General features: G+C 38.6%; 1 protein-coding gene across 1 annotated transcript in view; it reads right to left on the bottom strand.

Moving 5' to 3' along the window:
* Positions 1–23,415, bottom strand: part of TENM1 (teneurin transmembrane protein 1) — a 790,868-nt gene that overhangs the window by 509,965 nt on the left and 257,488 nt on the right. The window lies entirely within an intron of this gene.

The following is a 23,415-nucleotide window of genomic DNA, read 5'->3' as shown; positions in this document are numbered from 1 at the left end:
CAAATCAAAAGAAAATATCCTGCACTAATATGATTATCATTGTCTTCAAATCGGTTCCTCCTCTTGGCGTCAGCTTTCAGTGAATGCAATCACCATCCACTCACTTGCACAAGCCAGAAACCGAGGAGTCACCTGCCCATATTCAACACAACATCAAATCCTGCCATTTTTATCTCATAATTATACCTTGAACCTATCTGTTTCTTTCCTTTTCCATTTGTAATAATCTCTGGCCTAGACATCTGCAATTAACCTAGCTGGGTGTCCTTGCTTCCAATCCTGTCCCCCTCTAATTCGTTCTCTGCAAAGCCACCAAAGGTGTGATGAAACTAATCACATCACTCCCTTTCAATATTTCCCAGCTATATTTAGGAAAAATACCAAAATCCTTAATATGATGAACAAAGCCCTCAATGATCTGGCTCCCTATTTCCTTCTATTCTGGCCTCTTACTCTCTTGCTCCAGCAACACTTCACATCTTCTAGTATCTCAAATGTGGCATCCTCCTTTACACCTTTACATTTGTACGTGTACACCCTTTCCTTTCCTCCCTGCCCCCTCCCATATCTTTACTTGGTTAATTTCTTCTTACCTTGCAGATTTTTGCTCAATCGCTGGCCTTCCAGACCAGATTAGGTCTTTTTTTTTCTCCATAGCACTTACCATAATTTGAATTTGAGGATTATTTATATAGTCATGTAATGATTGTCTAACACTACCAGAATGTAAATCCCTTGAAGGCAGGGACCATGTCTCTCTTGAGCATCATAACCAGTATCCAGAATAATTTTTCAAAGACTAGAAGCATCAATATATATTTGGTGAATAAAGGAATGCATTAGGAAATGCACTCAGATGTCTCAGCAAAGACAGCAGCATAAGCACACAGAAAGAAATGAGGATGCCAAATCTAGAGACTGAGGGTAGCTACAGCACAGGGTTCTTTGCTCGCTAGATACACCACTCTGGCTGGATTAGAGAATTCACACACAAGGTGAAAAGGAAGATAATATTGGGAAGGAAGACTGGAAAGGACCTTAACTAATAAAATAAATATTTTAGAATTCATTCTATAGGCAACAGAGAATAACTGAAGGTATTCGCCTGGTTCAGAACTACCTCTCTGTACCTGCTATCACAACTGTTCGTGTATTTTCCATTTCGGCCTAGTGTTTCCAAATACCTGTCCCTGCCTCAATATCTTTAGACCATCTGTGTTCCTGCCCAGTGGAAGTGACTCATGTCTGAATGGCTGGCTCACGGTGATTCACTCAGTAGCCATGTCTATACTGCAATCTTATTGATTTGAGGAGCTCATTCTTTTTATTCCCATTCTAGACCTTTTTTAATGTTTTTTTTTTTTTAATTTTTATTTGAGAAACAGAGAGAGGAAGAGGGGGAGAGGGAGAAGGGGAGAGAATCTTAAGGCTCCATACTCAGCATGGAGCCTGATGCAGGGCTAGATCCCACGACCCTGGGATCATGACCTGAGCCAAAATCAAGAGTTGGACACTTAACTGACAGACCCACCCAGGCGTCCCTCCCATTCTAGACTTTTGCTCTCAAAAGAAGCTCCTACCTTTGTATTGCAGTATTAGCCACAGTGATTTTCAAAGGATGGACATCTTATCAGTCTAGGCCAATACCCCACACCCTTCCTGTCCACAGAGATTGGTCCTACAGGACATAGGCCAGGCCAATCCAGATATATCCTCAGGTTTTTTTCATGTTTTAAGTGTTTCCTGCAAGTAGACAGAAGAGGATCCTTTTCTTTTAATCAGCTATGTAGGCTACAAGGTTGACAGCACAGAGCAGGCAACAGCAGCCAGATTTCCAACTGTACATAATGAAGCTGGCATAGAGAGAGTGCTAGGTTTAAGAAGGAGTGTTGGGGAGCCTGGGTGGTTCAGTCGGATTAAGTGTCCGACGTCGGTTCAGGTCATGACCTCATGGTTCCTGAGTTGGAGCCCCACGTTGGGCTCTGTGCTGACAACTCAGAGCATGGAGCCTGCTTCAGACTGTGTGTCTCCCTCTCTCTCTGCCCCTCCTGCACTCACACTCTGTCTCTCTCTCCTTCAAAAATAAACATTAAAAAAAAAAATATTAAGAAGGAATCTTGAAAGTATTCAAGTCCATGGGTCTAGCCAGTGTTCCATCTTTCCTAAGACCACGTCCATCTTGTTGATTGGTTATATAAACTGCAAATTTTTTCTCTTAAGCTAGTTGGAGTTGGGTTTCCATTATTGTCATCAGAGTCCTGACCACTAAACAAATCAGAAGAAATAGCCTAGAGTTAGATTTGGAAAGTATATTCATGATCAAGTCTTGGCCAATGGATGTTTGTGCCTCATTCCTTAATCCCATACAGTCTTCTTGGTCCTTGTTTCTTAATCTGGATTTTAAACTGTCCTTGGGTATATCACCTGTACATCCCCAGGACCAAGAGAAAAGCCTGGTCTATGATCAGTGCTTGATAACTACCTATTTCATTGAATTGTGATATATTCTTCTTATAGATTTTTAATCTTCAACTCCAACATGCCCTGTTTATGTGCTTGCTCTTGCTGACTGGTCAGTCTTTATTTTGCTGATATGATTCAATTCTGGACACTCCTGTTCAATTCATTCACTTTCTGCTTCTTCCTAGTATATTCACCAGCTCATCTGGCTTTCTCACCCTCATCAAGTAAAATAAAGTCACTTGGCCATGACTTGCTCAATACTCTTCCATGTTAGCCAGGTAATGTATAGGCTCAGAGAGCTCTACACTCTGACATCAGCTCTGCCCCCAGAAATAAAATAGAAAGGGAACAACTAGCTCCTAAGATTTGGACTCAATCTCAAAACCTATTCTCAATGCTGGTTTTTCAGCTCAGGTTGACCAAACAGAAACCTTGTCAACATTCTTCCCTCTTTCTATCCAGACTGTTTAGCCTGAGGTTCACATCCTAGTTTGGGCTGTCTTTGAAAGTATGGGAATTGATATTTCCATATTAAAATCTGAAAGAGAACAACACAGTGAAGATGCTGAAAATGTGAGTCAGAGAACAGCCAGTTTTCCAACAGAAGCAAAGTGTCATGATCGGGCTCTGAGACTAAAGAGAGATTCCAAGAAAAATTTACTGTCCATTGCCTATCCAATCAATCCTTAAGAAATAAGTGTAAGAGGCCTTACTCAAGTCAATGTTAAGGAAGAGAAGGGAACAGACATTCAGTAAGTGCCTACTTTGTGCCAGATACTGTGCTAAGAGCTTTGTATATACTTCCCATTTAGAGATATAATCATCACAATGACTCAGAGAAGTAGGCATTCTTAATTTTATTTTACAGTTAAAAGAACAGGGTCAAGTCACTTGTCAAGTTAACACTGCCAATTTCAAAAATGGAGCTAGAATTTGATCACAGATCTGTCTGACTCTAAAGTATGTTCCTGCCAGGCAAGGGAAACAAAAGCAAAAATGAACCATTGGGACCTCATCAAAATAAAAAGCTTCTGCACAGCAAAGGAAACAATCAGCAAAACTAAAAGGCAACCAACGGAATGGGAGAAGAGATTTGCAAATGACATTATCAGATAAAGGGTTAGTATCCAAAATCTATAAAGAACTTATCAAACTCAACACCAGAAAACAAATAATCCAGTGAAGAAATGGGCAAAACACATGAATAGACACTTCACCAAGGAAGACATCTAGGTGGCCAAACGACACATGAAAAAAATGCTCAACATCACTCATCATCAGGGAAATACAAATCAAAACCCACACTGAGATACCACCTCACACCTATTCGAATGGCTAACTAACCTTAACAACTCAGACAACAAGAGATGTTGGCGAGGATGCAAAGAAAAAGGATCTCTTTTGCACTGCTGGTGGGAATGCAAAGTGGTGCAGCCACTCTGGAAAACAGTATGAAAGTTCCTCAAAAAATTAAAAATAGAACTACCCTATGACCCAGTAATTGCACTACTAGGTATTTATCCAAGGGATACAGGTGTGCTGTTTCAAAGGGGCAATGCACCCCAATGTTTACTATCAACAACAGCCAAAGTATGGAAAGAGCCCAAATGTCCATCGATGGATGAATGGATAAAGAAGATGTGGTGTATATATACAATGGAGTATACTCAACAATCAAAAAGAATGAAATCTTGCCATTTGCAACTATGTAGATGGAACTAGAGGGTATTATGCTAAGTGAAATTAGTCAGTCAGAGAAAGACAAATATCATATGACTTTACTCATATGAGGACTTTAAGATACAAAACATGAACATAAAGGAAGGGAAGCAAAAATAATATAAAAACAGGGAGGGGGACAAAACATGAGACTCTTAAATATGGAGAACAAGCAGAGGGTTACTGAAGGGGGTGTGGGAGGGGGGGATGGGCTAAATGGGTAAGAGGCATTAAGGAATTTACTCCTGAAATCACTGTTGCACGATATGCTAACTAACTTGGATATAAATTTTAAAAGTAACTTAAATTAAAAAAATAATAAAATAAAATAAAGTATGTTCCTGCCTAACCTGAGTGAGTCAGACCTTCAAAAACCTACACTCCAACCACACTTCTACTATTCATTACTTGAATATTGCCCTTACATTCCCACTTTTGTGCTTAAGTGCTTCTTTTGTGTAGAAAATTCAACCTCTTACCTGTCGAAAGTTCTAATCATTTTCTTCAAGGCTCAGTTTAAACATTTTTTAAGTTTATTTATTTTGAGAGAGAGAAAGAGAGAGAGAGAACATGCAAGTCAGGGAGGGTCTGAGAGAGATTGGGACAGAGAATCCCAAGCAGGCTTCGTGCCGTCAGTGCAGAGCCCGCCAGGAGGCTCAAACCCACAAACCGTGAGATCATGACCCCAGGCGATGCTGGACGCCCCACGCACTGGGCCACCCAGGCTTATAACTTATTTAAAGCTGTACTGTGAAATTCTTGAATGGAAGATTCCATGATAAATAAATTGTGGTACAGTCGGTCATACAAAGAAATAATATATAACCTTAAAAATAAATGAAGTAGATGTATACATATTAACATGGATGAATCTCATTCATGTAATACTGAGTACAAAAAACCAAGTCCCAGGAAAAGACATATGACTACATTCATAAAAGTTTTATAATATGTAAAACTAAGTAATATCTTACATAGGGATGTATATATACATGGTAAAACTATAAAGAAAAGCAAGTGTATCACAAACACATTTCAGAATGATTGCCTAGTATGGGAGAAGGGGTGAAAGTTGAGATCTGGAAGGGTCACAGGGGGGAGCCAAAAAGGTAGTGGTGATGATTTATTTCTTACATGGGTTGGGGGTGGGGTAAATACATATAACATTAACCGCTGGATTTCAGCAGACCAAAATTTCCAACCAAATGACATTTTCCGGGTAGCCTTCCAGTACGAGGAAAGGAAGTGAATGAAAAATGAACACTTTCATCTTAGGGATTTAAACACTAAGGGCGGCTATCAGGGGTTTTTCTGTAGTGAAAAGATTTAGTGTCAGAGAGACCTAGGTTTGAATCATGGCTGTACAAATGTAATTACGGTTAATTCCGAAATCAACCAAAAATATGCATTAACTCGAATTCCTCATTCTCTAAGCATTATGGTGACGGGAATTTTATTATATTTTTGTTGTTTCTATGTATTATTTGAAAAATGTTGAAAACACACACAAGCACACATGTATGAACTGAATTTTTATATATATATTTTTTTGTTATTACAAGAATGGGATATATTGTCATATATATTGTCCTGCTACTTGGCTCTTTTATCTGTCAATACTATTTCCTGGATATTTTTCCATGTCAGAATATATATATCAACTTCATTCTTTATAATACTGCAAGAAATTCTATTGTCTGAGGATATCATAACAATTCAAACAACACAGATGTGTATAAAGACAATTATGAGTCAATAACTCCCTCGGCCTCCTCCAATCCCATCATAAGGCAACTGATGTTCATTGTAGAGTATCTTTCCTTACTTTTTTATATGCTAATATATAGACACACATAAAGAGACATTCCTCTTTTTTTTTTAAGAAAATGGGAAATTTTATGCATTATAGTACACTTGTTAATTTTACTTGAAGATATGACATGGATATTCTTTGAGGATAGGATATGCCTCTAACTCATTCATTCATTATTCGGGAATACTTGATGTTATGAATGTGCCATTAATTATTTAATTGATGTCCTATTGTTAGACATCCAAGTTCTCATTGTTACTGTAAACCTTACAAAGAATACTGCATTCAGTATCCTTCTCCCTTATCTTCCTGACCTCATGATATCTTCTGAATGCTGTTACTTCCCCTCTTCTCACCCCCAAGTACCATGTTTTTGCTGAGTTATAGGTTTGCATTGTCCAATATAGTAGTCACTAGCCACATATGACTACCGAGCACTTGAAATGTGGCTAGTCCCAACTGGGATACCCTAAAAATAGAAAACGTATGTGAGATTTCTAAGACTTAAGATGAAAAAAAGAAAAATGTCTCATTAATAATTTTTATGCTGATTACACACTGAAATATTTTAGATATACTGAGATAAATAAAATGCATTATTAAATTAATTTCACCTATTTCTTTTTTACTTTTTAAAATGTAGATACTTGACAATTTAAAATTAAATACAGTATATAGATTGCATTATATTTCTTTTGGGTACTCTGTTTTGGAATGTTACATTTCCCTTATAAAATATCCTTTCTGTTTAAAGAATTCTAGTTTGGAACTTTGTGCTAAGCATCTGAATTTTCATTTAGATTTAATTATTTGTCCCAGGACCCAGGTTCATTTTTCATTATTATTTCCCCTCTTATTTATCTTCTGTTATCTTGAGGTCGCTGTTCTGATTCATTTAGTGTTTGGTTTGAGTTTTTTCTCATTTTTTTCAATGGTCTATGACAGTCTTGCACGTCCTCAAACATCTTTCTCTGACTCAAACAGGCAAATGGTATCCTGATTGGGTAGTAAGATGCTTGGATTGTAGTCCTTTTCTCTTGGAAATTTCTAGTTGCTATTCCATTGTTTTCTTTGTAGATAACATGGTCTTTCTGTCAGGGATCCTGCAAGATTTTCTTTATCCTTGGAGTTCAGGACCTTTATTAGTGTATGTTTAAGTGTTGAACCAGGAACTCCCTCTTCTGTACATCTGCTTGTGGAACCAGCTTTTGTTTTAAGTCCACATTTAAATTCTGTCATTAATTTTGACTAATATCTTTATTAGCTTTATCCAACTACTTTCATGTGACACATGTATTTGTTCTTTTTCTGTTTCCCTAAGTTGGATGATTTTTTTCAATATTTCTTCAAATTCATTTAATGCTATAAATTTTCCTTTGTGCTGCTCTTGGCCACATCTCTGGCTTTTTATGAAGTTATCTCATTTTTGTTTATTTTAAAAGAATTTTAAATTCTGTTGGCTTTCCTCTTTGAGCCAAAAAATTACTTATCAAATGTATTTTATGATTCCAACATTTTTGGTTTATTGTCCTGTTACTTTTCTGCTTACTTATTTTTCAAATTCTGAGAGTTCTATTCTACAACTGTCATTGTAGTCTTAGCAATGCTTCATGTATCATTCCAAATAGTTACACACAATAAGTTTTATCTGTTGAATGAATGAATGAATACAGGTAGGTTCTACTTTAACACTTGGGACTTAAACGTCATTTTATCTGATATTGGCGTTCTCCCTCTACTCTCTATTTCTTGAGAATTTCTTGCATATCTTTGTCCATTCTTTTGTTCTAAAACATTTTCATCATTTTGTTTAATGTCATATCTTTTTTAATTTTAAAAATCTTTTTTTAATGTTTATTTTTGAGAGAGCACAAGCGGGGAAGGGGCAGAGAGAGAGAGAGAGAGGGCGCAAGAGAGAGACAGACAGACTCTGAAGCAGGCTCCAGGGTCTGGGCTGTCAGCACAGAGACCCATGCGGGGCACGAACCCACGAACTGTGAGATCATGACCTGAGCCGAAGTTGGACGCTCAACCGACTGAGCCACCCAGGCACCCCTCCCTCTTATAGCTTAACTAAAATCTGTGTGTTTGTCTGGGAATAATGTCAACCCATTAATATTGCTGTGGCAAATATAATGTCTTAATCATAGTGTAATAGTTTGTGTTTATTATACTTGTAGTAGGCAGAATATATGATGGCATCCCAAAGATGTCCATGTCCTAATCCCCAGAACCTGCTAATATGTTAGGTTCCATGGCAAAAGGGAATTAAGATTGCAGATGCAATTAAGGTTGCTAATCAACTGACCTTCAGATATGGAGACTATCCAGGATTATCTGAGTGCATCCAATATAATCACCAGGGGCACTGAAAGCAGAAGAGGAGTTAGGAGGGAGATATGATGTTGGAACAAGAGTCACAGATATGTAACATTATTGGCTTTGAAGATGGAGGAAAATGCCATAGGCCAACGAATGTGGACAGCCTCTAGAAGCTGGAAATGTCAAGAAGGCAGATTCTCCCCAAAAAACTTCAGACAGTAAAAAGACCTTGCCAACAACTTGATTTTAGCTCAGTGAGACTCATTTCAAACTTCTCCCAGAACTGTAAGATAAGAAATTTGTGTTGTTTTAAGCCACTAAGTTTGTGGTTAATTTATTACAGCAATAGAAAACTAACACAATATTGTAAAATGTAGATAACAATATGTTTCCAAATTACTGGGGGTGGAGGGGTGGATGGATAATGTGAAAAAGTCAATTAAAAAATTAAATAAGGACATTAATATTCTTCTTTGTTATTTATTCTTCTTTCCATTTTCTTATTTAATTTTTAAATTGGCTTCTTCTCTCTTATCTGCCCCTTCACAGTAATTTGCAACTTCCCTGGTATCTTTATTTTACAGTATATTTCAATCTAAATTAACAAAAGCTTTCGGTTATAGTGCCCCATTCCTCAAGCACTCATGCTAATTAAAGGCTTACTATCTTTTTAATTTATAACCAACAGATAACATGAGGTCGGGACTCAGGGAGGGAGTGGCAGAAAGTAGGTGAAATTTAACCTTATTTCACTTTTACCTCCCCATTGCTACTGTCCCTTTTTTTTTTATCCCCAGCCTTCTGCCCCAGACAAGTATGTACTGTTCAAGGCTCTCCACCAAAAAGCTTCATCCCAGGCATGACTTTCCTGGTCCATACCTTCTATTTAGACCCAACTATTTCAACCCCCTCTCATAAAGAGTTTCTTGTTCTACGTCCTGTTCCCCGAGAGACATGACTCTATGGTCCATGACATTTTGGCATGCAAACCAGTGAACCATTTCATGCTGTTAGTGAAGCTGTGGGCACTTATATCTGGGACAATGGCTTAACCTTTTCCAAGTGGTTCTGCTTTCCAGAAGGGGTGACTAACTCTACCCAAAGAAAGGACTCTTCAAGGATGGGAATTCCAGGCATTGTGTGAGGCTATATAGGGGGCCATTTGCGGCTGGGACGAAGGGAGGGGACTCCATGTCACCCTTCACCTAGCACTATAGAAGTGGGCTCCCACTCCACCTGTGTGAAATCAAACAAGTAACTACAGAGTATGAACCACCGAACAAGCAGGATACGCTGGCCGTGGAGGCTAACGTGCCTCGGGGCAGCTCTAGGACAACCACACAGACAGATAATTGGGCCTGTGAGTTGACAAAACAACTTGTCCCCACAGCATTAAACAACTGTAATTCACCCTAAGCCTAGCAGAGATTCCACTGTTTACCACTATAAAAGAAATGCTATAAAACTTATAAATACAGAGAAAGAGCTTCACATAATGCTGCAATAGTGCACCTTATATCACTGAATACTAATAAAAACTTTGATATTATAGAAATACATTTTAATAATGCTGTGCTTAAGAATAATTATACTTTGAATGATATTCATGAAAGAGATCTTTTCCTACACCCCCTTCAGTATTATCAGTGGATTTTCACTTCTAACCAATATTAGCTTAATAAATTCTTTGGATTTTAAAGGCTATAGTGAATTATAGACATAACTAAAACATGGACTCCCAAACTGGCTTGCATGCTTCCACATTGGCAGAACTTAACTACCATTATGAATTACTTGTTAATTATGCTGTTTATATTTTATATGCATACTTGAGACTTTTGACATGTTTTGCATGTTTCACATTTCCCTGCATAAAGATGCACTGGATCCTATTTTAAAATGGAAAAATAAAGGAGTTCGTGTGAAGTTTTGATTATCATTTACATGGTTGCTAAACCATAAAAAATAAGCAGAGCAAAGAACAAGAGAAGGAAGAAAACTCAGTGAAATATAACTAAGGCTATCAAATGAATAGTTAAAAGCTAAAAGGAAAATATAAAGCTTAAGATGGAATTTTCAGCATTGGATTCTAACTTTGGAATTGGAGGAGACTTTTCGGACCATGTGGTCTAGTGAGTCACAAATTTAAATACCTTCATGGCCAAGGTGGGTAATATAAATGAGTGGAGTGGGGCAGGTATGGTCACATGGATTGGTAAGGACCAGAGAGTGAGTACCTGTTCTGTCTAAAAGGGGTGCTATTGTTCAGCTTCAGCTGGTACTGACATCTGGGAATGCAGGTCCAGGGTGCCAGATTTCCAAGACTTTAAAACAATTTGGGAATCAATAATTGCATATGAAATCTCTTACTTTTAAATACTGGTAAGTAATTCAATTTTAAAAATGTTACCATCTTAAAACACCTCATATATAGGGTGCAAGGCAGGCCAGATTTGAATTTCTGATGAAGTCTAGTGTTCCTTCTTTGCAGAAAAGAAGATGGGAACATAGATTAAATTGAATCACATAAGGGCTTGGCCACAGGTAGTGGAAAGAACATGGGATTTAAACTCAGAATTTGAGTTCCAAGTCTAACTTTGTTTACCTTGGGCAAGTTTCTTAAGCTCTCCGAGCCTTAGTTTCCTTCTCCTCAAAATGAGGATAATAAGGCTTTTTGCATAGGATACTTGCGAAGATTAAATAAAAATAACATATGGGAAGTACCTACAGTGGATCTTGACACATAGAAAACATTGACTTTTTTGGCCTTAATTATTACTCTGTGTCCTTACCCTGCTTTGTTTTTTTTTTCAGTTACAATTCTTGGTAGTTGGAAGTATATTATGCTCAACTCCAAAATAGGTTTCATGAGAGTAGGGAGTGTGTGTGTGTGTGTGTGTGTGTGTGTGTGTGTGTGTGTATTTTACTGCTCTATCCCCAGCTCTAAAAATCTTTTCTGACACATAATAGGTGTTATATATATATATATATATATATATATATATATATATATGTATGACTTCAACAAATGATAATGCTTTGACTCCTTCCCTTTAACAAATGAAAAAAATACAAGTACATGCATGTGTATGTTTCCCAAGTTTATAAAGACAGTTAATACAGTACCTGGAACTTGAATTTCTATCAAGTTTCTTCCCTAGGATTATTTCCATTGTATACTGAAGTCAGCCAAAATTATGCAATGGCCAACATGAATATAATCTTTCAGGTTTATAGAGAATGCAACCTTTGATGGAAGAAGCCTTTCAAAGGCAATCTATTCCTCACACTTCTACTGAATTTGATGTTTAAAGGCCCTTATAGCGCTCTCTACTGATTCTCCTAGGCTTTTCATCATGACAAAAAGTCTATTCACTGGCTTTATGAATCATAATAACAATTTTACATGTACCTAGCATATTGTATGTAAAATACTGTCAGAGGGGGGTGCCTGGGTGGCTCAATCGGTTAAGCATCCGATTTCGGCTCAGGTCATGACTTCGAGGTTCCTGAGTTTGAGCCCTGTGTTGGGCTCTGTGCTGACAGCTCAGAGCCTGGAGCCTGCTTCAGATTCTGTGCCTCCCTCTCTCTCTGCCCCTCCCCCACTCATGCTCTGTTTCTCTCTCTCAAAAATAAATAAACGTTAAAAAATATTTATAAAAATACCGTCAAATGAATGCTCAAAACTACAAATTTCAACTGAATCTCACATCAGCCCTGTGAAGTAGATGGGGCTGGAACTATTTTCCTCATTTTACAAAGATCGGAGACATCCAGTAATAAGCAACTTACCTAAAGTCACATTATAAATAACTAAAAGATCTAGCAACAGACTACAGTTCTAAAGTTGTTTTTTATATCCACGGGGCCTATCCAAGACTTTCCTGCTATAGCCACCACTACTGTATCCTACAGTCTGGAATTTCCCTTCCCCTCACCTTTTACATGGAATAGAAACTCATCTGTCCTAGGGTCCTGCTTCCAATCCTGCTTACTAGTTACCTCTTAATTTTAAGTTACCCAATCTTAATTTTAACAAACTTCACTGATCAAAGCCCAGTGAGTGATACAAAAATGAACGAACCAAGGATCTGCCCTCAAGAGTTTTCAGTCATAAGTGTAACATTAGTTTTTAGTTTCGTTAACATATATGTCTCTTGCAAAAAGTATTATGCCTTAAGGGACTATATGAGAAGGCAAGAGGGAAAGTTGCTGGTGCTAATCTAATATAGTGCTTCTCCACTCTGGCTACCAATAAGAATCCCCTTGGAAAGCTTTGGATTGATCCCAAAGCTTGAATTAATCTAGAGTAAAGCCTGAGCTGCAGACTTTTGGAAAGTTCCCATAGAGATCCTCATGTACAGCCAGGGTTGAGAACCATTGGTCTAAAAGAAAGAGATTGTGCTCTAGGGAAAAAGCTGAGGAAGGCAAAAGACAAATAAGTAAAGATATACTTGACTTTCTTTTTCCTTACAACGTCATTTAATTAGCCCACTCTTAATAGCAATGATCTTTAAAAGGTTTTCATTGCTGAAGTAGCTACTCTGTGTCCTTGCCTCTCTTTTTTTTTTTTTAAAGAAAAATATTTCCTTCTCTCAAATCTAGCAATCAGTTTTCCTTTGACAGGGAAATACCCAAGTGTATGAATCAAAACTGAAATAAGGAACTGTTTCAATGTGTATAATTCCGGTAAAATCTGGTGCATGTCCTGAGTTCTCTGCATCGCTCGTCTTATTCCAGCTTGTCTTTATTTGTGATGACACTTGTTTGCCTTTCTATTTTCAACTACATCCTGGGTTTTAGGTCACCCACCTAAATTATTCTGGTTTGCTTATATTTTCCTCTTAAAATGCATTGTTTCTCCTAAAAGAGACTAAAAGAAAACTCCATCTTTTTTATATGCTCCACTTTTCCTACAATGGAGGTTGACAAACTGTTCCATCAGCTTCAGATGGAGAAAATCTGAGAGGTTGCTCTAATAAAAAGTAATGGTTAATTCCTGAAAGAACATTTGTAGAACCTGAGTCAAAATTGAGAGCTAGAGATTTCCTCCACTGAGGCAAATGCATGGTCCCTCTAACAATGGAATCCAGGACTTTGTTAGGAATGGCTTGCACGACTTCTTTGAAAAGTGAGATTCAAGTCAAATATGTTCTTCTTCTATAGCTATGGTAGCATTTGAATACCATTCCCTACCCTTTCTAATCTGTCCTGTGTATCAGTATCATATTCACCTTCTTGAAATGCCCCCTTAATGATCATTCTATATTCCTACCTCACAACTATCTATGATCCTCATTTCTCAATATACTGTGATCAAAATATTTGACCTGGTTGTCAAGGTCCTTTGATAATCTGGCCCCACCTTGTTTTTCTACTGATCTCAAACATGTCTTTCAGGACAATCATGTTTGCCTCCTTGTTGTACTATAAAAATACCTGGTTTCTTATCTTCCTTCTTGTGACTCATTCTCAAGGTAAACAGATTTCTTGTATTTTTTTTTTTATTTTCACTCTGCCTCTTTAAATTCTACCTATCTTTTGAGTTATGGGACAATTTGCAATTCTTTCATGAAAACTTCCCCAATATACTGCTCTAATTGACCTCTCCCTTTTCTAACATCCTAAAATACTCACCACCCCTCAACATGGCATTTGATTAAATATAGCCTTGTCACTATTTTAGTTTCTTTAAGTATGTCAGCCCTGTTGCTCAAACTAGACTGTTAAGTATTTGAGGAGATTGAGTATGCCTCTTTTTTATATCCCCTTTGTTTCTAGCTTGGTGCTAGGCACATGGGCAAGACATAATTAATACTTGTTTACTACCAGCTGATTGCTGGTATTATCTAGTAGCCTGGGCCTATATACATGGTCAGTTCTGTCAACAGAGGCTGTGAAATTTCTGCCAGAGATTATGTCTGCATAAAAATAAGCCTCTGGCATAAATTGTGATAACTGCCACTAGAGAATTCACCTGCAGGAAAGGGACCTCAGGCATATTACTTGGTGCTCTAGGAGACTCTTATGCCAGGTTTTCCACTGTCATAATACAGCTAAGCCATGTGCTAATGTGATGATGTGAGTCTCTTAAATAATTCACTGTAAATCTTTACCTAGTTTTCTGACGTGGCCTCCGCATTCTAATTTCCAATAGGCTATGCCCTAAAATTACCATGGATTAAAAATATGTGGAAAAATTGGCCTTACTCTCTAAGTCAAGAATTTAGCATATTAAAGAAACACTTTAGTTTCTGTGAAAACCCTACTTTCAAATTTAAATGTTCTATTTTATTATGCATGAGCAACATAAGTCTAAGGTTTCACTGAAAACTCCATTCCGAAGGTAAAGAATTTAATTCCAGATCTAGAACTATGAATTCTTCTTCTCTTTGAACACAGGCTCTCTTTTATTATACTCCTTCCCTCACTTAATTTACTATTCACCGACAGTGTTCTCCCCTTATCCATGGGGGGTGTGTTCCAAGACCCCCAGTGGGTGTCTAAAGACACAGATGTTACCGAACCTTTATAACTGTTTTCTCCTATACATACACACCTGTGATAAAGTTTAGTTTATAAATTGGGCACAGTAAGAGATTAACAACAATAACTAATAATAAGAGAACAATTACAATTAAATATACTTTAATAAAAGTTATATGAATGTGCTCTCTCAAAATAATCATACTGGGGGCGCCTGGGTGGCTCAGTCGGTTAAGCATCCGACTCTTGATTTTCGCTCAGGTCATGATCTCATGGTTCGTGGGTTCAAGCCCCATGTTGAGCTCTGTGCTGACAGTGCGGATCCTGCTTGGGATTCTCTCTCTCCTTCTCTCTGCCCCTCCCCTGCTCACTCTCTCTCTCTTTCTGTCTCAAAATAAATAAATAAACATTTGAAAAAATAATCATACTGTATTCACCCTTCTTCTTGTGATGATGGGAGATGATAAAAAGCCTACATGATGAAATGAAATGAGGTGAATGAGGTAGGCGCTGTGACAGAGGCTTAGGCTACCTATGTCAGGAGGAGGGCATTGCTTCTGGGCTGTGTTAAGCGAAAGAACAGAAAGTGAAACCATGGATAAGAGGGGACTACTGTAATCTCTAATTCCCAGACCCAGCCCTATTCTCCAAGTTTCTCTCTGTTTTTCTATCTCTCTGTTTCTGTCTTTCTCTCTCCCTCCCCATCTCTCTCTCTGCCCGTTTCCTGGTCTCTGTCTCTCTCAACACACAAATTTGCACACACACATTTGCACATACACAAACTTTCACACACACACACACACACACACACTTTACCCACCTCCCCAGCTAGACTGCAATTCATGGTCACACACCTGACATTTCAAGAATGCAGTTCTTTAAAACTTGTGTCTTCTTGTTCTCTTATTCTTCCACTCATTTTACATTGCCAGAGAGTACAATTCGACAAATAACCACAGTTATTATTGTTGCCATGTAACTCCGCCGGAAGACAAACTTGCTTTCTGCATTGTTCATTCTCGAAGTCCGTGAGAACGCTCATGATAAAAGCTCTCACACCCACACCATTCATCCCTCTGAAGCTCTCACTGAAGATGCCTCCTTCCTTCCAGTTGTGACCACACATTCATTTTACGCCCTGCCCCAGTACCCAATTGGTACTCATGTCTCACTTACTCACCTGATCCCTTCAAAAAGCACCTAAGTCTTTTATCTGTGTGCGTTTTGCTTCTGTCAGTCCATCTAAAGTTCCAGAGCACTTGTTTCCTCAAATGTTAGAATGGTACACTTACTTCTTTTGTATCTCACCCTGGAACCACCATAAGGGTCCTGCACACTATGAGGGCTCGGTAAATGTTGTTATACTGAGAGCCAAACACATGCCTGAAAGTATCCTTTCTTTTAAAGCTAACCCTCAAATACCTACAAAGTGCCCAAGGGATCCCAACAGAGGAGCAGGTCAACCTGAGCAGCAGAGCTTAATAAAAATGACCTGGGCCTCCAATGCAGTTTTTCCTGGACTGAATTTTTTCTTAGGCTTAGGACATGTGCTAATTCTCTCAGCTGCTTTAATCATGTAGATGTTAACCAATGTGGGGTCATCAAATAGTCCTTTAGAGTTACGAGAAGTACATGTTATGAACAGAAACAAGGGAGGGTGAACGCCAAGCATGTGGTGACTGACAGTCCCAGCAGCAGGTGCCTTGACTGAGGACAGACCCCAAGATCTACCAGAAAATGCAAAAATGGAGAAGCCCAAAGCGGTCACAGAAGAAGGCTTCAAAACTCAATCTGAATCAAAAAGGGCTACAGACTTTACGGAGGCTTTTCAGAGGAAAATGTTAAGTCTGTCTGAATTGAAAGTGGAACCCATCTGAAGACATATTTTCCCTTTAAAAAAATCAACACCAAACACAAAAGCAAAACAAACAAACAAAAATCAACAATGACAATAGCATTTCAACAGAATCTAAAGTCCAACGAGGGAGGGTTGACAGCCAAACCTTTTTTTTAAAGTAATGGTAGCCAGGAAAGAAGATGATGGGCTGTAAGAAATCACCACCTGGAAAAGGGAGTCACCTGGGGAGTGACAGCTGCCATAGGAAAAGTAGAACAAACACACCTGCTGTCAGGCACACCTGTTCTTTTCAGGGAAAGGAACCACGAGGCTGAAACAGCAGAAAACGCCTAAGAGCAGGCTAAGGATGCCTCTCGCGAGCCTTAAATATCGTCCCTGATTCCTCTGGAGTTCTTTCCTTGGCAGGAATGGCTGCAGAGTCGCCACCTAAGATTCCGTGGAAGTCTCTCAAATTTCATAGTCTCTCAAGTTCATTTTCTGGCAGAGAGAAGGAAACTCCTTCAAGACCTGAGCAGGGGAGGGAGGCCAACATTTTCTGTGGCCTATGTCAGAGAAAGAGGAGAAATTATCAAGTGTTGTATTATAATAGGACTTAAAGGTGTTGGAACTCGGGTAGCATGAGGCCTACCAGGACTGGTAGGGTAGATAAAGGCAAGGGGGGGAGCAGACACATCACCATGCCCCTCCTCCTCCCACATACACTCACCAAAAGGCCCTTCATCACCACAGGAAGTGCCTGGCCTTTAAGCGTAGATGGTCACTTGTGAACGTGCCGTAATTTCTGGTTCCACAAAGTTACTACCTGGTCACTGATGCTTGCAAAAGTCGAATTCTGAGCTTCCACAGTCGTCCAGAGAATATTGCAGCCCCATGAAAATAAATCAGACCAAAAGGGCAAGATAGCTCTGTAACAGATTAGCTATACTAGCTTTGTAAACGCTCACAATGCCCTACAGGAAAGCCTGCTGCCAGCAGATAAGCCAAGCTAGAGTTCAATATCAGTGGCAATATTTTATCCTGCCTTATAAAAAAAAATGATATAGTAAGGGATGGAACTAATTGAGGCAGTGGCAATAGAGAGATAGAAGGAATTTTAAATGTAACTTGTGTACGGCCCCAAAATGGACTCAAAAAATCCACTATTTCTGGGCACCTACTCGGTAGCCTATGTTAGGTATTGTAAGAAATTCAGGAGACCTCTACATCAATACAATTAAAAGTATTTGCAATCTCGACCCTTGGGAATTTACCATTTCACTGGGGAGACAAGCTTTACAACCAATGCTTAAGCCAGTAAATAGTCGACTGGAAGACTGTGAATGTCAGACAGTAAAAAGCGTAAGGGTTCACAGAAGGCAGTGAGTAATATATGCTGAAGTCAGGAAGGAAGACTTTATCAAAAAAAAAAAAGACTTGAGTTAGGCCTTGTGGGATGGATGGGATTTGTAAATGCAAGAAAGAATCCCAGGAAGAATGTTTGTAACTAAAACTCGAGGGAAATATGAGATTCCAAATACGACCTTCAGCGTGAGTCACAGTTACTCTGTTGACTCTTGAGTATAAGAATCAGTGCAGGTATTCTTATTAATATGGAAATTAAAGTCCCTAGAGATTAAAGTGACATAAATCACCACCATTCATGTGGGTTTTTTCCTAAACTTGCCTATAATCCACACAGAAAAATAAATTTTAAAATTTTTACTTTAATTAAATTTCAGGCATCTCTGCATATTGAGGTTTAAGATCACAATCGGTGCTGGAGCAAAAAGATCCCAAGAGATGCCTCTGAATGGGCTCCATAATAAAGTCACTTACACTCGCTGAATTCGCGTTCGAATCAATCATGAATTCTATTTAAAAATTATCCCAAGAGTAACCTTAAAACCAAATCCTCCAACTCCATAGTTCCAACTCTTGATTATCCGTGTGGTAGCAGGACAGAAAATTAAGCTCTGGTTTTCATGCGGTCCTCCTCTGAGACTTTCACCCTGGGGGGGCAGCAGAATTAACCAGCCTGTACTTCACCTCACTTTGCAGTCACCCACACTTTTGGGAAGGTGTCAGTATGCAGTGAAAAGGTCAAAGCCAGCAGCCAAAGACAGAAAAGCACACACAATCCGCCAACTATGAAAACCCTTTTTCAACAACTCAAGGTTGTGAGTATTTGGTTCATCCAGCGGAACACGCCCGTGACTTCCAAAAGGATAAATAAATCTAAAGATTCCTAAAGGTGATTAGAACAATTTTGAGTGGTTTCTCAACTTAGAGACAATATTTAATTCAGTATTTCAAAGAGTACTTTGAGAGGGACGAGATATTACCCACTATTAATTTTGAAAAGATGTTTAAAATCCTCATTAATGTTCTACAAATCCAGAATTTGTTAAAATTCTAAAAGGCTCTGTTAGAAATTTGCTATTAGTGAAAAATGCATGTAAAACAAATTAATTGCAAAATTGAAATTTGGAGAGGAAAAGCTTAAGCTATTTAAAATAAGATTTTACAAAGAATTCCAAAGACCTGCATTTACATTCCAATAATTGGTAATCACTCTTATCTGTTCATTAAAACAGACGCCAAAGAATCTCTAATTGGCCACACTTTATTTACCCAATTTAAGTTCATCTGTACTTTGAAATCACTGCAGCATATTTTACTCCATAATTTTCATACGGCTTCATAGCACTATGTATATACTAATTTGCACACTATATTTTCCACAGTAGTATTTTCACGTGTTATCTCCTACTTGATTATAAAAAAGAATACTTGCACATGGTCAGCATTTCCAAAAGTATAAAAAATATCTCGCATGAAAAAGGATACTTCCTTCTATCCTCGTTCCTAAGTGCTACTCCTCAGGTGTGACAATTAAGAATGTTTGTGTATCTTTTATGCACACACACACACACACACATGCATGTGTTTGTGTATGTGTATGCCTTTGTATATGTGGATCAGAGTGTAACGTGTGTGTATTTGCATAAATGTGTGTATGTATTATATATTTTAAATGAAATAAAGTTTTTGACATAGACAATTCTCTATTTTCTTTAACAATATAGTATCTTGGAGATATTATCTATCTACATCCTTTTTAATGGCTGCATTGTACTACATTACACGGAAGAATGGATTTTTCATCCTATCCTTACTGCTGGAGATTTAAGAGGATTCCCTTTTGTTTTCATTAGATATTACCAAAATCATCCCCTGAAGAGATTGCATGGACTCACATTACACCATAGTGCATGACTGTCTGTATTTTAGAGTAATAAACTTGCAATTCTTACTAGTATATTCAAACATTCAGATGAGCTTCCTTTTAACTGGTCTAAATAAGTGAGGATCTACTATACAATTCTTTCCTTGGATTTTGAAGACTGCTGTTATTGTGGCACAATTGGTTCTCTTTGCTAAAGGTTTCAGCTCATTTACTGTAGCTGGCATTCTAGGGAGGGGAAATGGTGTTGTTCCCTGCTTTCGTATTTTGTTTGCTCACTGTCTGCAGTAGACCCCCCCCCCCTTACCCACGGAGGATACATCCCAAGTCCCCAGTGGATGCTTGAAGCTGCAGACAGTACGGAACCCTATATATACTGTTTTCCCTATACATACACACCTGGGATAGAGTTTAATTTGTAAATTAAGCACAGTAAGAGACCAATAACAATAATAGAATAGTTGCACTATAATAAAAGTTATGTGTAGTCTCCCTCCCTCTCTCTCTAAATATCTTATTGTACTCTACTCACCCTTCTTGCGATGGTGTGAGATCATAAATGCCTAGCTGATGGGATGGAGTGAGGAGAATGACAGAGGCATTGTGATGTACCATTAGGCTACCACTGACCTTCTAATGGTTTGTCAGGAGGGTCATCTGCTTCCTGACCACAGTTGATGGCAGGTAACGGAAACCGCAGAAAATGAAACCGCTGATAATGAAAGTGGGAATAAGTGGGGACTACTGTATATGGTTTGTGAGGAGCTGCTTTTTCTTTTGTTTAAATTTTTTTTTAACGTTTATTTATTTTTGAGACAGAGAGAGACAGAGCATGAACGGGGGAGGGGCAGAGAGAGAGGGAGACACAGAATCGGAAGCAAGCTCCAGGCTCTGAGCCATCAGCCCAGAGCCCGACGCGGGGCTCGAACTCGCGGACCGCAAGATCGTGACCTGAGCTGAAGTCGGACGCTTAACCGACTGCGCCACCCAGGCGCCCCGGAGCTGCTTTTTCTAGCGGGCACAATACTAGAACGACAGTGGCAGACCAGGTAGGAAATCAGTGGTGTAGCTGAAGAGAGAGTCAGTCTGGCAAAGATAGGAGCAGTAGAAACAAGGGCTAGGAGACAATCAAATAGAAGTGAACTTTGAATAGTCAGCTCTTTCATCTTTTCCCTATACTATTGGTATGTCCAGTGAAAGAAAATGGAGACTTATAAACGGTTTAGAAGATCAAGAAAACGTGACCACAACTATTCTTTTGATGGATTATGTATTAATTGTTGCCTTACAATGTCAAACAGTCTGTTTAATCTCAGATACCACCTATTGAAGGACTGCCTCACATTATCACATTGTGAATTAAGGGAGAAATAATAACTGAGCAGAATCAGGATGTGATTCAATCTCTCCGAGAATAAAATATTCTCTTATAATAAGTGGGCAATTCAGAGAATTAAATTAATGCACAGGGGTACCATTTAGGCCACGCATTCACAATTTACTTACAGTATTTGAAAACAAAAAAGTAACCGTGAAATTGATTATTTGGACAGGTCCCTTCTCTCTGAGACTAACTCCCCATGTGTAAAACTGGGTGGCTAGGTCTTCCTTGACTTGCAGTGGGGTCACATACCAATAAAATCATCTTAAATCAAAAATATCAGAAGTCATGAAAAAATCCATTTAATACACCTAACCTACCAAACATCAAACCTTAGCGTAGCTTACCTTAAATGTGCTCACAACTCTTACATTAGCCTACAGTTGGAAAAAATCATCCAACACAAAGCCTATGAGATACTGAAGTGTTGAACGTATCGTGTAATTCACCAAACTTTCACTGTAGTGAAAGGGAAAAACAGAATGGCGTATGGGTGCAGAATGGTTGTGAGTGTATCGGTTGTTGACCCTCATGATCTTGTGGCTGTCATGGGCCAGCATCACGAGAGTGTATCGTACTGTGTATCACTAACCTGGGAAAGGATCAAAATTACAAATTCCAAGCATGGTTTCTACTGAATGCATATCACATCCGTGTTATCTTAAAGCCAAAAAATCGTAAGTCGAGCCATCATAAGTCATGGGTCACCTGTACTAGATCATCTATCTGTAGTAGCTCTTTCACTTCTATAATTCTGACATTACGGACATATTCAATTATCATACTGTACAGCAATAAATATATTCTGTGGTCAGAAAAACATGAACATGTTCTTTTTCAGATTTGTCTCAAGTCCATTATTGATACAATTTTTTTTTCCTAATAAAGATAGTCTGGAACACCTTTTGCTTCTCTGCGCCTGGCTAGGTATTACTTTTGAACTTAACTTCGATGTTACATCTTCCAGGAATCCTTCCCCGACCCTTCCTACCCCCTATTTGAGTTAGATGTTCCTCCTATTGCTCTTATCACACTGGATTTTAAGTTATCCAGGCTTTTTTCTGTCTCCTCAGTAAATTATAATAAACTCCTTATCAGCAGAGACTATGATTTTGTATTCCCAGCACTTAGCACAATACTGGCCATATAGCAGAGATTCAACAAATGTTTGCTGAATTAATTAAACCATGACCGTCAACCCACTCATCAATTATTTTTATGGTAGAAACTTGTGAACTTGATACATCATTGACTGGTAAATGAAACTACTTACTTATATTCTTAGATATATAATGGGCATCTCAAAATGAAAATGTTTGAAACAGAATTCTTGATTTATAGCCTAAAACCCATTTGTTTCTTAGTCTTCCCCACATCAGTCACTCCAGCCAGAAACTAGATTCATTCTTGATCCTTCCCTCTCCATCTCCACTCAAATATAACCCAGAACAGAAAGTCCTATAGGTTGTAGCTCCAAAATATTTCTCAATTTAGTCCGCCTCCCTCTAGCTGCTCCTCTTGCATGGATCTCGGCAATAACTTTGTAATTGATTTCTCCTGTTCTTTTTTTATAGCCCCCATTCATTATCCAAACAACAGCCAAAGTTATCTTTTAAATATGTAAACCCCACTCTTAACTCCTGATTAAAACTCCTCGATATCTTCCCATTCATTACCCTTGGGGAACACTAAAAAGTCTTTAGCATGGTCTACAGAGCCTGAGGTTTACGTGTCTTCCTATCACCCCAGCCTCATCAAACACCACCCTTCCTCTCTCTCTCAGGCACCACAGCCACACTGGTCTCCTGAAAGTTATTGAAGCACACCAAACTCTTTCACACTTTAAAGACTTTGCATATGCTGTTCCCCCCGCTCGGAATGCTCTGTTCCTGGTTCTTCATGAGCTTGGCTTTTTCTTATCCTTCTTACCTCAGTTTAAAGATGGGTTCTTTAGCTGGGCCTTCCCTGAACACATGAGGTAGACCCCTAGCCTTACCCTGTCATTTTCTAACAATACACTCTGTTGGTTATCTTCGCCAGCACTGTTTACCATCTCTCTCCCCTAGTAGAACATAAGCTCTATGAAGGCAGGGTCTGTATTTGTTTCTTTTGCCACAATACTCATAGTATTTGCCACAATACTCATTGCC

The sequence above is a fragment of the Panthera onca genome, chromosome X, assembly GCF_046562875.1.
Source record: "Panthera onca isolate mPanOnc1 chromosome X, mPanOnc1 haplotype 2, whole genome shotgun sequence".
Taxonomy (NCBI): Eukaryota; Metazoa; Chordata; class Mammalia; order Carnivora; family Felidae; genus Panthera; species Panthera onca.
This window is presented reverse-complemented; position numbering and strand designations above follow the sequence as displayed.